This window comes from Scyliorhinus torazame, chromosome 24 (assembly GCF_047496885.1).
Source record: "Scyliorhinus torazame isolate Kashiwa2021f chromosome 24, sScyTor2.1, whole genome shotgun sequence".
Classification (NCBI taxonomy): Eukaryota; Metazoa; Chordata; class Chondrichthyes; order Carcharhiniformes; family Scyliorhinidae; genus Scyliorhinus; species Scyliorhinus torazame.
In genome coordinates this window covers 50,144,621-50,159,365 of record NC_092730.1, presented here as the reverse complement: position 1 = coordinate 50,159,365, position 14,745 = coordinate 50,144,621, and the positions used below count along the sequence as shown (strand labels likewise).

Below are 14,745 nucleotides of genomic sequence, written 5' to 3'. Positions count from 1 at the left end.
CAATACTGCACTTCTTCACCAACTGCGCCCAACTGACCGCAATGTTTTAAAAAAAAAACATGAATTTCTGGAATATCTGTAACTGATATTGTTACACCAACAATTTAATCAGTCGAACAGTGCGTTTAGGGAGCTGAGATTTTCGAATAGTTCAAGGGTTGGACTCCAAATCCAATGGTCTTTTTTCACGGAGATTCTATCCCTTCTCACATACAGCAAGAAGTCTTACAACACCAAATTAAAGTCCAACAGGTTTGTTTCAAATCACTAGCTCTCGGAGCGCTGCTCCTTCCCCAGCTGAATGGAGAGGTAGGTTCCAGAAACATTTATATAGACAAAGTCAAAGATGCAAGACTTTAAATGCGAGCATTTGCAGGTAATTAAGTCTTTACAGAGCCAGAGAGAGGGGTAACCCCAGGTTAAAGAGGTGTGAATTGTTTCAAGCCAGGACAGTTGGTCGGATTTCGCAAGCAAAGGCCAGATGGTGTTTGGAAAGTTATCAAGGGTTGTCTATAGAGTCCTGTATCTTTTGGGGAGTGGTCAGGATTTGTAGTTGATATACTGTTTACTGTGTGTTTATAAAATGTTAACTGGATTCATGTAATTAAAATACTTTTGTTTTAAACATACTTTAGATCTCTGTTGCATCACACCTGTAAAATGGGCCCTTGTGCTCCCCATAACCAAAATGTGTTTAAAGTTGTGGGTCAGGTGAACTCCGTGATATACTTTGGGGTTCTCTAAACCCTGGCCCATAATACGTGGACCGAGATACAGTGAAAAGTATTGTTCTACATACAGCCCAGACAGATCGGTTCATACATGTAAAACATAAGACATGCATAAATACACAATGTAAATAATAATAACAGTAATAATAAATGTAAGTAATATTAGTAAACAATAACAAATCGTAAATAGAGACAAGAGTGAAAAGTTGGTTTAATCGCGTCAGTAAAATGACACAAGCAACATTCAGTTTACGGACACTCCTGGAGCCTGATGAGATCAGCAACTGATGTATTTGCATTGTGATAAGAAGTCTTACAACACTAGGTTAAAGTGCAACAGGTTTCTTTCGAATCACTAGCTTTCGGAGCGCAGCTCCTGCCTCAGGTGAATCGAAAGAAACCTGTTGGACTTAAACCTGGTGCTGTAAGACTTCTTACTGAGCCCACCCAAGTCCAACACCGGCATCCCCACATCATGGCTTACATTATGACGACTAATACAAAAACATGCAATTCGTGGCCATGAGGCGGTAGGTTCAAATCCCACCAGAGTCGGCTTTTGGGTGTCACCGTGGTTAACACTTAGGGACCCGGGGTCAATTCCAGCCTTGGGTTACAGTCTTGCACGTTCTTCCCGTGTCTGCGTGAGTTTCCTCCACTGTCCGAAGATGTCCAGTTTAGATGGATTGGCCATGTTAAATTGGCCCTTAGTGTCCAAACGTTTACGTGGGTATGGGCCGTAGGTTGGGTGCTCCTTGGGGTGATCAGTGCAGACTCGATGGGCCGAATGTCCTCTTTCTGCACAAGAAGTATTCTATGATTGCTTAAACAGGGTGAAGATGGCAGCCTCAGGACACAGAGACAAGGTAAGCTCTCAGGCCAGAGTAAGAGCCCTATGTAATGATTCATAAAATTGGAAATAAACTGCATAAATACATTTATTGTGGACTGGTGCCATCTCCTGGCTGAACGGGAGGCGTTCGGCAAAGACACTTTCATTCATGAGCATTTTAAATTTGGACACTCGTCAAATACAATACACAAAATAATCTTCATTCATGCGCTTCTTTCTTAAAATCGAACTTCATTCTTTTTCAGTACAAATGTTTTTTGAACACATGAGTTCTCAGTCAAAAACAATAGTAAACAGCTGGGTTATCCGGGCCAGAAAAATGAGACAAGTACATTTCAGTTTACAAACTGTGTTATGGACACTCCTGGTACCTGGTGAAATTAGCACCTAGGTTACTTACAAAATGATGACTAATTAATAAAAGTGATGATTTAAGCAGGTTACAAACGGCAGCATCGGGACACAAGGACGAGTTGAGGTCTCAGGCTGCAGTAAGAGTCCTATGTAATGGTACCGTACGGCCTGCCGAAACAGGCGCCGGAACGTGGCTTTTCACAGTAACTTCACTGAAGCCGACTTGTGACAATAAGCGATTGTTGTTACACACAGAACATCAGAAATAAATACATTTATTGTGGACTGGTGCCATCTCCTGGCTGAACGGGAGCCGTGCGACACGGACACTTTCGGAACATTCTTAAATTGGAGTGAAATAACATAAACATTGTAAGAATGATTAAAAACAGTTTCTCAAGCAAATGCAAAGTGAAGACAAACAATAGTTGGGCCATGGTGAGTCAGCAGGGACGGTATATGGGGAGCATTGCTCCCTTCCCGGCTGTTGACCAGCCTTCAATTTGTTGCGCTGCTTTATTTAGAACTTTCAGTTCGGCTGGTCAGTTTCACAATAAGAGACATTAAAAATTCTGACATATGATAAATTCTGGCAAAAGATGTGACAAAAATAAATTTCACATTGCTTTGTGAATTTTCACAATTCTGGTTCCTGATGAAGTTAATATGAACGTTACTGATGAAGTTAATATGAACGTTACTGAAGTGGTGATCTTGTCCTGACAAATCAGAAAATTCAGAGCGAAAGCAGAATGAGAAACACAGCTTCAGGGCACAAGAATATTCTTCTGTAATGACATTTCATCAGAAAACATTGAATGATGAAAACGACACCGCATTTTTCGAACAAATGGCTCCAATATTGCCATTATTTCGCTGCGAGTAGGGTTCGAACCTACGCGGGGAAACCCCATTGGATTTCGTGTCCAACGCCTTAACCACTCTGCCATCGCAGCTTAGATCTGTACTGCCAATTCGTTCTATAGAAAGCATTGTAAAACCAGACACGCGGGATTGCAGTAATGCGATGAACGGTGTCCCAGTCTTTCTATGAGTCGGGATTGAATCTGCGTGGGAAAAAAAAAACATTAGATTTGGCGCCACACCTTCACAGTATTGAGAATGTTGAGCTGAACGAACTGATTTGATAACAGGAACACAAGGTTATGTCGCTGGACTGGGAATCCAGAGGCCTGAACTCACCTTTCGTGACAAGATTTAATAAATCTAGAATTGAAATTTAGTCTCAGTAATGGCGGAGAAAGGTTCTGCTTCAGACGGATCATATTTCCACAACTGGGAACACATTTACACAACAGGGAATGGTTTGACACAAACACAGTGAAGATCTGTCACCGGCAGAGTCACGGTTCCACGACAGAGAGAACAGTTACACAGCAGAGAGCTCAGTTACACAGCAGAGAGCTCAGTTAAACAGCAGAGAGCTCAGTTAAACAGCCGGGAGCACAGTTACACAGCAGAGAGCACAGTTACACAGCAGAGAGCACAGTTACACAGCAGAAAGCACAGTTACACAGCAGAGAGCACGGTTTCACAGCAGGGAGCACGGTTTCACAGCAGGAGCACGGTTATACAGCTGAGAGCACAGTTACACAGCAGAGTGTGCAGTTCCACAGCAGGGTGCACAGTTACACGGCAGAGAGCACAGCTACACAGCAGGGAGCACAGTTACACAGCAGGGAGCACAGTTACACAGCAGAGTGTGCAGTTACACAGCAGAGTGTGCAGTTACACAGCAGAGAGCACAGTTACACAGCAGGGAGCACAGTTACACAGCAGAGTGTGCAGTTACACAGCAGAGAGCACGGTTACACAGCAGAGAGCACAGTTACACAGCCGGGAGCACAGTTACACAGCAGCGAGCATAGTTACACAGCAGAGTGTGCACTTGCAGAGTGTGCACTTACACAGCAGGGAGCACAGTAACACAGGAGAGAGCACGGTTACACATCAGAGGGCACAGTTACACAGCAGGGAACACAGTTACACAGCAGAGAGCAGAGGTACACAGCAGAGAGCACAGTTACACAGCAGAGTGTGCAGTTACACATCAGGGTGCACAGTTACACAGCAGAGAGTTCAGTTACACATCAGGTAGCTCAATTGCACAGCAGAGAGCACAGTTACACAGCAGAAAGCACAGTTACACATCAGAAAGCACGGTTGCACAGCAGACAGCAAAGTTACACAGCAGAGAGCACAGTTACACACCAGAGGGCTCAGTTACACAGCAGAGAGCACAGTTACACAGCATAAAGCACAGTTACACAGCAGAGAGCTCAGTTACACAGCAGAGAGCTCAGTTACACAGCATAGAGCACAGTTACACAGCAGAGAGCACAGTTACACAGCCGAGACCACAGTTACAAAGCAGAAAGCACAGTTACACAGCAGAGAGCTCAGTTACACAGCAGAAAGCACAGTTACACAGCAGAGAGCTCAGTTACACAGCAGAGACCACAGTTACACAGCAGAAAGCACAGTTACACAGCAGAGAGCTAAGTTACACAGCAGAGTGTGCAGATACACAGCAGAGAGCACGGTTACACAGCAGAGAGCACAGTTACACAGCAGAGAGCACAGTTACACAACAGAAAGCACACTTACACAGCAGAGAGCGCAGTTACACAGCAGAGAGCACAGTTACACAGTAGAGTGTGCAGTTACACAGCAGAGAGCACAGTTACACAGCAGAGAGCACAGTTACACAGCAGAGTGTGCAGTTACACATCAGGGTGCACAGTTACACAGCAGAGAGTGCTGTTACACATCAGATAGCTCAATTGCACAGCAGAGAGCACAGTTACACAGCAGAGAGCACAGCTACACAGCAGCGAGTGCAGTTACACATCAGATAGCTCAAGTACACAGCAGAGAGCACAGTTACACATCAGGGTGTGCAGTTCCACCGCAGAGTGTGCAGTTCCACAGCAGAGTGTGCAGTTACACAGCAGAGAGCACAGTTACACAGCAGAGAGCACAGTTACACAGCAGCGTGTGCAGTTACACAGCAGGGTGCACAGTTTCACAGCAGAGAGCACAGTTATACAGCTGAGAGCACAGTTACACAGATGAGTGTGCAGTTCCACAGCAGGGTGCACAGTTACACAGCAGAGAGCTCAGTTACACAGCAGGGAGCACAGTTTCACAGCAGAGAGCACAGTTATACAGCTGAGAGCACAGTTACACAGATGAGTGTGCAGTTCCACAGCAGGGTGCACAGTTACACAGCAGAGAGATCAGTTACACAGCAGGGAGCACAGTTACACAGCAGGGAGCACAGTTACACAGCAGAGTGTGCAGTTACACAGCAGAGAGCACAGTTACACAGCAGGGAGCACAGTTACACAGCAGGGAGCACAGTTACACAGCAGAGAGCACAGTTACACAGCAGAGTGTGCAGTTACACAGCAGACAGCATGGTTACACAGCAGAGAGCACAGTTACACAGCCGGGAGCACAGTTACACAGCAGCGAGCATAGTTACACAGCAGAGTGTGCACTTGCAGAGTGTGCACTTACACAGCAGGGAGCACAGTAACACAGCAGAGAGCACAGTTACTCAGCAGAGAGCACAGTTACACAGCAGAGTGTGCAGTTACACATCAGGGTGCACAGTTACACAGCAAGGGAGTTCAGTTACACATCAGGTAGCTCAATTGCACAGCAGAGATCACAGTTACACAGCATAAAGCACAGTTACACAGCAGAGAGCTCAGTTACACAGCAGAAAGCTCAGTTACACAGCAGAAAGCACAGTTACACAGCAGAGAGCTCAGTTACACAGCAGAAAGCACAGTTACACAGCAGAGAGCTCAGTTACACAGCAGAGAGCTAAGTTACACAGCAGAGTGTGCAGATACACAGCAGAGAGCACGGTTACACAGCAGAGAGCACAGTTACACAGCAGAGAGCACAGTTACACAACAGAAAGCACACTTACACAGCAGAGAGCACAGTTACTCAGCAGAGAGCACAGTTACACAGCAGAGTGTGCAGTTACACATCAGGGTGCACAGTTACACAGCAGAGAGTTCAGTTACACATCAGGTACCTCAATTGCACAGCAGAGATCACAGTTACACAGCAGAGAGCTCAGTTACACAGCAGAAAGCTCAGTTACACAGCAGAAAGCACAGTTACACAGCAGAGAGCTCCGTTACACAGCAGAAAGCACAGTTACACAGCAGAGAGCTCAGTTACACAGCAGAGACCACAGTTACACAGCAGAAAGCACAGTTACACAGCAGAGAGCTAAGTGACACAGCAGAGTGTGCAGATACACAGCAGAGAGCACGGTTAAACAGCAGAGAGCACAGTTACACAGCAGAGAGCACAGTTACACAACAGAAAGCACACTTACACAGCAGAGAGCACAGTTACACAGCAGAGAGCACAGTTAAACAGCAGAGTGTGCAGTTACACAGCAGAGAGCACAGTTACACAGCTGAGAGCACAGTTACACAGCGGAGAGCACAGTTACTCAGCAGAGAGCACAGTTACACAGCAAAGTGTGCAGTTACACATCAGGGTGCACAGTTACACAGCAGAGAGTTCAGTTACACATCAGGTAGCTCAATTGCACAGCAGAGATCACAGTTACACAGCATAAAGCACAGTTACACAGCAGAGAGCTCAGTTACACAGCAGAAAGCTCAGTTACACAGCAGAAAGCACAGTTACACAGCAGAGAGCTCAGTTACACAGCAGAGACCACAGTTACACAGCAGAAAGCACAGTTACACAGCAGAGAGCTAAGTTACACAGCAGAGTGTGCAGATACACAGCAGAGAGCACGGTTACACAGCAGAGTGTGCAGTTACACAGCAGAGTGTGCAGTTACACAGCAGAGAGCACAGTTACACAGCAGAGAGCACAGTTACACAGCAGAGTGTTCAGTTACACATCAGGGTGCACAGTGACACAGCAGAGAGTGCAGTTACACATCAGATAGCTCAATTGCACAGCAGAGAGCACAGTTACACAGCAGAGAGCTCAGTTACACAGCAGCGAGTGCAGTTACACATCAGATAGCTCAATTGCACAGCAGAGAGCACAGTTACTCATCAGGGTGTGCAGTTCCACAGCAGAGTGTGCAGTTACACAGCAGAGAGCACAGTTACACAGCAGAGAGCACAGTTACACAGCAGCGCGTGCAGTTACACAGCAGGGTGCACAGTTACACAGCACAGATCACAGTTATACAGCTGAGAGCACAGTTACACAGCTGAGTGTGCAGTTCCACAGGAAGGGTGCACAGTTACACAGCAGAGAGCACAGTTACACAGCAGGGAGCACAGTTACACAGCAGGGAGCACAGTTACACAGCAGAGTGTGCAGTTACACAGCAGAGTGTGCAGTTACACAGCAGAGAGCACAGTTACACAGCAGGGAGCACAGTTACACAGCAGAGAGCACAGTTACACAGCAGAGTGTGCAGTTACACAGCAGAGAGCACGGTTACACAGCAGAGAGCACAGTTACACAGCCGGGAGCACAGTTACACAGCAGCGAGCATAGTTACACAGCAGAGTGTGCACTTGCAGAGTGTGCACTTACACAGCAGGGAGCACAGTACCACAGGAGAGAGCACGGTTACACATCAGAGGGCACAGTTACACAGCAGGGAGCACAGTTACACAGCAGAGAGCACAGTTACTCAGCAGAGAGCACAGTTACACAGCAGAGTGTGCAGTTACACATCAGGGTGCACAGTTACACAGCAGAGAGTTCAGTTACACATCAGGTAGCTCAATTGCACAGCAGAGATCACAGTTACACAGCAGAGAGCACAGTTACACAGCAGAAAGCACAGTTACACATCAGAAAGCACGGTTACACAGCAGAGAGCAAAGTTACACAGCAGAGAGCACAGTTACACAGCAGAGAGCTCAGTTACACAGCAGAGAGCACAGTTACACAGCATAAAGCACAGTTACACAGCAGAGAGCTCAGTTACACAGCAGAGAGCTCAGTTACACAGCAGAGAGCACAGTTACACAGCAGAGAGCACAGTTACAGAGCCGAGACCACAGTTACAAAGCAGAAAGCACAGTTACACAGCAGAGATCTCAGTTACACAGCAGAGAGCTCAGTTACACAGCAGAAAGCTCAGTTACACAGCAGAAAGAACAGTTACACAGCAGAGAGCTCAGTTACACAGCAGAAAGCACAGTTACACAGCAGAGAGCTCAGTTACACAGCAGAGAGCACAGTTACACAGCATAAAGCACAGTTACACAGCAGAGAGCTCAGTTACACAGCAGAGAGCTCAGTTACACAGCAGAGAGCACAGTTACACAGCAGAGAGCACAGTTACACAGCCGAGACCACAGTTACAAAGCAGAAAGCACAGTTACAAAGCAGAGATCTCAGTTACACAGCAGAGAGCTCAGTTACACAGCAGAAAGCTCAGTTACACAGCAGAAAGCACAGTTACACAGCAGAGAGCTCAGTTACACAGCAGAAAGCACAGTTACACAGCAGAGAGCTCAGTTACACAGCAGAGACCACAGTTACACAGCAGAAAGCACAGTTACACAGCAGAGAGCTCAGTTACACAGCAGAGAGTGCAGTTACACAGCAGAGAGCACAGTTAAACAGCAGAGACCACAGTTACACAGCCGGGAGCACTGTTACACATCAGAGTGTGCAGTTACACATCAGAGAGCACGGTTACACAACGGAGAGCACAATTGCACAGCAGGATATATATTTACAAACGGGGCCTATCATTGTAAAACAGAAAACACATTTTACTAAATAGTTAGTTGTTCTATCTCAATATCTTGCTGGTTTGCTCGGCACCTATTCTGTGTGTCATTGTGTGTTTGTCCTGATAGTCTCTTCCTGCTTTTTGGTGTGTCTTTCTCTGTCCTCAGTCTGTTACAGACGTGCTGATGTTCCGTGTTATTGTCCTGCCAGAGTGAGCTTCACAACACGTGGGTTCTTGATTGAAGGGAAAAATGGAGGAAGTGAATAGTTATCTGGCTGGCACAGAACAGCAATTGTGGACACGGTGGAACTAAAGAGCAGAGTGGCGCAGCGGAAGCTTGCTGGGCCCATAACTCAGAGGTCGATGGGTCGAAACCATCCTCTGCTATTTTTATTCTCACTCACACCAAAAGCAACCAAGTCGCTATTCCCCAGCACATCCGCATTTTCTTTTCAGTAAATTAGAATCAAAGTGTTGCTTCCAGTGTGATCCGGAAATTTGTCCCGGGAATGAAGCAGACAGCATTACATCACTGTGAAGTTCAAAGTAACGAAATTGGAAGCTCTTCAATCGACTCTCTCGGCGGGAAACAGAGTCCTGTTGCTGTGGTGCGTGAGTATTATTGGTGCCAACATCACATCTCCACTGATTGGAATGGGTTATGTTTTATTAACACAGTCATGGCATTTGGTAAAGATAGAACCAGGAGTGTTTCAATGTTTGAAAATCCTTTAACAGCGAGAAGAGGAAAAGTTTATATAATAACTTCCAGGAATATAACTTCAGTGTTGGGACCACAGCTGTTCTCTTTATATATTAACGATCTAGATGACGGGACTGAGGGCATTCTGGCTAAGTTTGCCGATTATACGAAGATAGGTGGAGGGGCAGGTAGTATGGAGGAGGTGGGGAGGCTGCAGAAAGATCTAGACAGTTTAGGAGAGTGGTCCAAGAAATGGCTGATGAAATTCAACGTGGGCAAGTGCGAGGTCTTGCACTTTGGAAAAAAGAATAGAGGCGTGGACTATTTTCTAAACGGTGACAAAATTCATAAGTCTGAAGTGCAAAGGGACTTGGGAGTCCTAGTCCAGGATTCTCTAAAGGTAAACTTGCAGGTTGAGTCCGTAATTAAGAAAGCAAATGCAATGTTGTCATTCATCTCAAGAGGCTTGGAATATAAAAGCAGGGATGTACTTCTGGAGCTTTATAAAGCATGAGTTAGGCCCCATTTAGAATACTGTGAGCAATTTTGGGCCCCACACCTCAGGAAGGACATATTGACACTGGAGCGGTTCCAGTGGAGATTCACACGGATGATCCCAGGAATGGTAGGCCTAACATACGATGAACGTCTGAGGATCCTGGGATTATATTCATTGGAGTTTAGGAGGTTGAGGGGAGATCTAATAGAAACTTACAAGATAATGAATGGCTTAGATAGGGTGGATGAAGGGAAGTTGATTCAATTAGCAGGGGAGTTTAGGACCCGGGGGCACAGCCTTAGAATAAAAGGGAGTCACGAGAGAACAGAGATGAGGAGAAATTTCTTCAGCCAGAGAGTGGTGGGTATGTGGAATTCATTGCCACAGACGGCGGTGGAGGCCGGGATGTTGAGTGTCTTTAAGACAGAAGTTGATAAATTCTTGATTTCTCGAGGAATTAAGGGCTATGGAGAGAGAGCGGGTAAATGGAGTTGAAATCAGCCATGATTGAATGGTGGAGTGGACTCGATGGGCCGAATGGCCTTACTTCCACTCCTATGTCTTATGGTCTTATGGAATATCCCACAGAGGGGCAATAAGGATATTAAACAATATCCAATAATAAACCAGAATAAGAGCGGAGATCCCAGTTTCCACTCTCGGACGGATGTGAACAATCCATCCAGACTATTTACTACAAGAGAAGAGGAATTTTACCCGGAGTCCTCCTTCCAGCCTCTTCTTCCAGCTCTCTTTCCTCAGTGTGAAACCCACGAAATGACGCAAACGCTTCCGATCAAACCATTATTGCGATGGCCGGGAATCGAAACCGTGTTAATTGCTTGTTATTCGCTGCCCAGTAGTTCTGCTCTCACCCACAAGCAGTGACATCCTTTCCACGTCCACTTTGTCAAGACCATTCAAAATCTGATGTACTTCAATCAGATCAACTGTCACACTTCACATCTCCACTGGAAACAAGTGCAGTCTGTCTCACCTTTCCTCAATAGCAAACCCGCTCAAAGACCAACAAAGAACAAAGAAAAGTACAGCACAGGAAGAGGCCCTTCGGCCCTCCAAGCGTGTGCCGACCATGCTGCACGACTAAATTAAAATCTTCTACACTTCCTGGGCCCGTATCCCTCGATTCCCATCCTATTCATGTATTTGTCAAGATGCCCCTTAAATATCACTATCGTTCCTGCTTCCACCACCTCCTCCGCTAGCGAGTTCCAGGCACCCACTACCCTCTGTGTTAAAAATTTGCCTCGTACATCTACTCCAAACCTTGCCCCTCGCACCTTAAACCTATGCTCCCTAGTAATTGACCCCTCTACCCTGGGGAAAAGCCTCTGACTATCCACTCTGTCTATGCCCCTCATAGTTTTGTAGACCTCTATCAGGTCGCCCCTCAACATCCGTCGTTCCAGTGAGAACAAACCGAGTTTATTCAAACGCTCCTCATAGCTAATGCCCTCCATAACAGGCAAAATCCTGGTAAATCTCTTCTGCACCCTCTCTAAAGCCTCCACATCCTTCTGGCAGTGCGGCGACCAGAATTGAACACGATACACCATGTGTGGCCTAACTAACGTTCCATACAGCTGCAACATGACTTGCCAATTCTTGTACTCAATGCCCCGGTCAATGAAGGCAAGCATGCCGTATGCGGTCTTGACTACCTTCTCCACCTGTGTTGCCCCTTTCAGTGACCTCTGGACCTGTAGACATAGATCTCTCTGACTTTCAATACTGTGTATTCCCTACCTGCATTAGCCCTTCCAAAATGCATTACCTCACATTTGTCCAGATTAAACTCCATCTGCCATCTCTCCGCCCAAGTCGCCAAACAAACTAAATCCTACTGTATCTTCTGACAGACCACGTCGCTATCCGCAATTCCCCCAACCTTTGTGTCATCTGCAAACTTGCTAATCAGACCAGTTACATTTCCCGCCAAATCATTTATACACACTACAAACAGCAAAGGTCCCAGCCCTGATCCCTGCGGAACAACACTAGTCCCAGCCCTCCAATTAGAAAAACACCCTTCCATTGCTACTCTCTGCCTTCTATGACCTAGCCAGTTATGTATCCACCTTGCCAGCTCACCTCTGATCCCGTGTGACATCACCTTTTATACTACTCTACCATAAGGGACCTTGTCAAAGGCCTTACTGAAGTCCATGTAGACAACATCCACTGCCCTAACTGCATCAATCATCTCTGTGACCTCTTCGAAAAACTCTATCAAGTTAGTGAGACCCAAAACCATGCTGCCTCTCACTAATACGTCCATTTGCTTCCAAATGGGAGTAGATTCTGTCTCGAACGATTCTCTCCAGTAATTTCCCTACCACTGACGAAAGGCTCATTCCTGGCACCAATCGAAGAAACCTTCTCTGAACCGTTTCCAATGTATTTACATCTTTCCCTAAATAAGGAAACCAAAACTGCACAGAATTAGCGAAATGTGTAGCTCCTGGAATAAAAGGGACAGTAGCAATATGGATATAAATGTGGTTGAATAATCAGAAACAGAATATAATGGTCAATAGAGACTTTTCGGACTGGACGAAGGTTTGAGTGTTCCACATGGAACATTTGCTTCCCTGATGCATAACAATTTGTAGATCATGGTGTACAGGGAACAGTTTCAAATTTGGGGATGGTAAAAACTTGGAAATTTTGAAAACTGAGACGTGGACAGTCTAGAACTTCAAACAACAAAAGATGATTTTCAGTCTGGAGACGTGTGAGATTATGCATTTTGGTAGGGAAGTATAGAATCACAGAATTTACAGTGCGGAAGGTGGCCATTCGGACCATAGAATCTGCACCGGCTCTTCAAAGAGCACCCCCATGAAGCCAACACCTCCATCCTATCCCCGCACCCCAGCAACCCCATCTAACCTAAGGGCAATTTAGCATGGCTGATCGACCTAATCTGCACATCTTTGGAGTGTGGGAGGAAACCGGAGCTCCCGGCCGAAACCCACGGAGAACACAGACAATGATCCAAGCGGGTATCGAACCTGAGACGCGGCGCTGTGAGGCCATAGTGCTAACCACTATGCTACCGTGCTGCCCCTCAACTATTTATGGGATGAAGGAGCAGACAGAGCTGGGTGTGTATGTGGATAGATCATTGAAGGTGGACAGGTGGAGAGAGCAGGTAATAATGCAAATCTTATTCTGGGCTTTATTACGAATGGAAAAGAGAACAAGAGCAAGGAGGTTATGCTGAATCTGTACAAGGCACCAGTTAGACATCAGATGGAATATTTTGCACAGCTCTGGGAGCCACAATATTGGAAGGCTGTGGACGTATTGGGCAGCGTGCAGAAGAGGTTTACAGGATTGATTCCAATTAGGAGGCTAGATTGGAGATGTTGGGAACGTTCTCCTTGGAGACGATCGCTCTGAGAGGAGATATGATGGAGATGTTCAAAATCATGAGGGGGCTAGGCGGAGTAAACAGAGAGAAACAGTTCCCCCGAGTAAAAAGAGCAAGAATGAGAGGGCACAGATTTCCGTTGATTTGCAAAGGAAGCAGCTGTGATGTTTTAAAAAGAAGCACTTTTGCACAACGAGTGCTTCGGGTCTGGAATGTACTGAGGAGTGAATCTTCTTGCACCATTCTCTATACCGATATTCCTAATCCTCTGTCTGATAATCGATTTAAATCACGACACCAGCTTTGGGCAGGAGTTTGGCACCATGAAAACATGCGGTTTCAGAAGCTCCAAAACAGACGCCAGCTTCATCTGGGGCACTGCTGGCAGATTTTGTCTTTCCGGAACCGGCCGCCCAGCCGTGAAAACAAGTCCATCAGAGGATCTCATTACACTGTAAGACGGAGGAGCAGAAGTAGGCCATTCGGCCCATCGTGTCTGCTCCACCATTCAGATAGGTTATGTCTGATCTGATATAATCCTCAAACCCAGTTTCCCGTCTTATCCCCATAATCCTTGCTTTCCTTTACTGATTAAAAATCTGTCTCAAGGGCAGCACGGTGGTTCAGTAGTTTATACAACTGCCTCACGGCACCGAAGGCCCATGTTCGATCCCGGCTCTGGGTCACTATCTGCGTTGAATTTGCATATTCTCCCTGTGTTTGGGTGCGTTTCGCTCCCACAACCAAAAGATGTGCAGGGTCGGTGGATTGGTTGCAAAATTGGCCCTTCGTTGGAAAAAATGTTTGCGTACTCTAAATTTAAAAAAAATCTGTCTGTGGCAGCCTTCAACAAATTAACTGACCCACCCTCTACAGCCCTATTCGATTCATACAAACATTTCTACAGATGCTCTATACTCCGAGAGAAGAAACTACTCATCATTTCTGGTTGAAATGGGCGACCACTTACTCTGAGATTGTTCCTTCTGGTCCTAGACTCTCCCACATGGTGAACCAGTTTCGCAGCATTTATACTGTCAAGCCCCCTGCCCCCCCCCCCCCCCCAGGGTGAATATAGAGGGATGTGGGCCAAATGCGGGCAAATGTGACTCGTTTAGTGATAGAAACTGGGCGGCATGGTCAAGCTGGGCCGAAGGGCCTGTTTCCATGCTGAAACATCTATGACTGTAACCATCTGCCTGAGGACATTAGAATTCCCTCCACAGAATTGTATTGAACCGATTGAAACATAATATTTTATTTAATTCTTTGTCCAAATCAATCAGATATTGTGGATTCATTCGGCGGTAAACGAAAGACTAAGATGAGAGAGGAGGGAAAACTGGATTGTCAGCAAACGTTCCACCGGATTTCTGTATAAAACGACCGCGGCAGGACTTGAACCTGCAATCGCCTGATATCATTAATAGAATCACCGAAGTCAGACGCCTTATCCATTAGGCCACGCGGCC

The 14,745-nt window shown here is 46.2% G+C and overlaps 2 non-coding genes across 2 annotated transcripts; both read right to left on the bottom strand.

The window, feature by feature from the left end:
- Nucleotides 1–2,812: 2,812 nt before the first annotated feature.
- trnas-cga (transfer RNA serine (anticodon CGA)) lies at nucleotides 2,813–2,894 on the bottom strand. Its single transcript has one exon. It is a non-coding gene; the product is annotated as a tRNA-Ser (tRNA).
- An 11,762-nt stretch (nucleotides 2,895–14,656) lies between these two features.
- Nucleotides 14,657–14,745, bottom strand: trnar-ucg (transfer RNA arginine (anticodon UCG)). Its single transcript is given in 2 exon segments — nucleotides 14,657–14,692; nucleotides 14,709–14,745. It is a non-coding gene; the product is annotated as a tRNA-Arg (tRNA).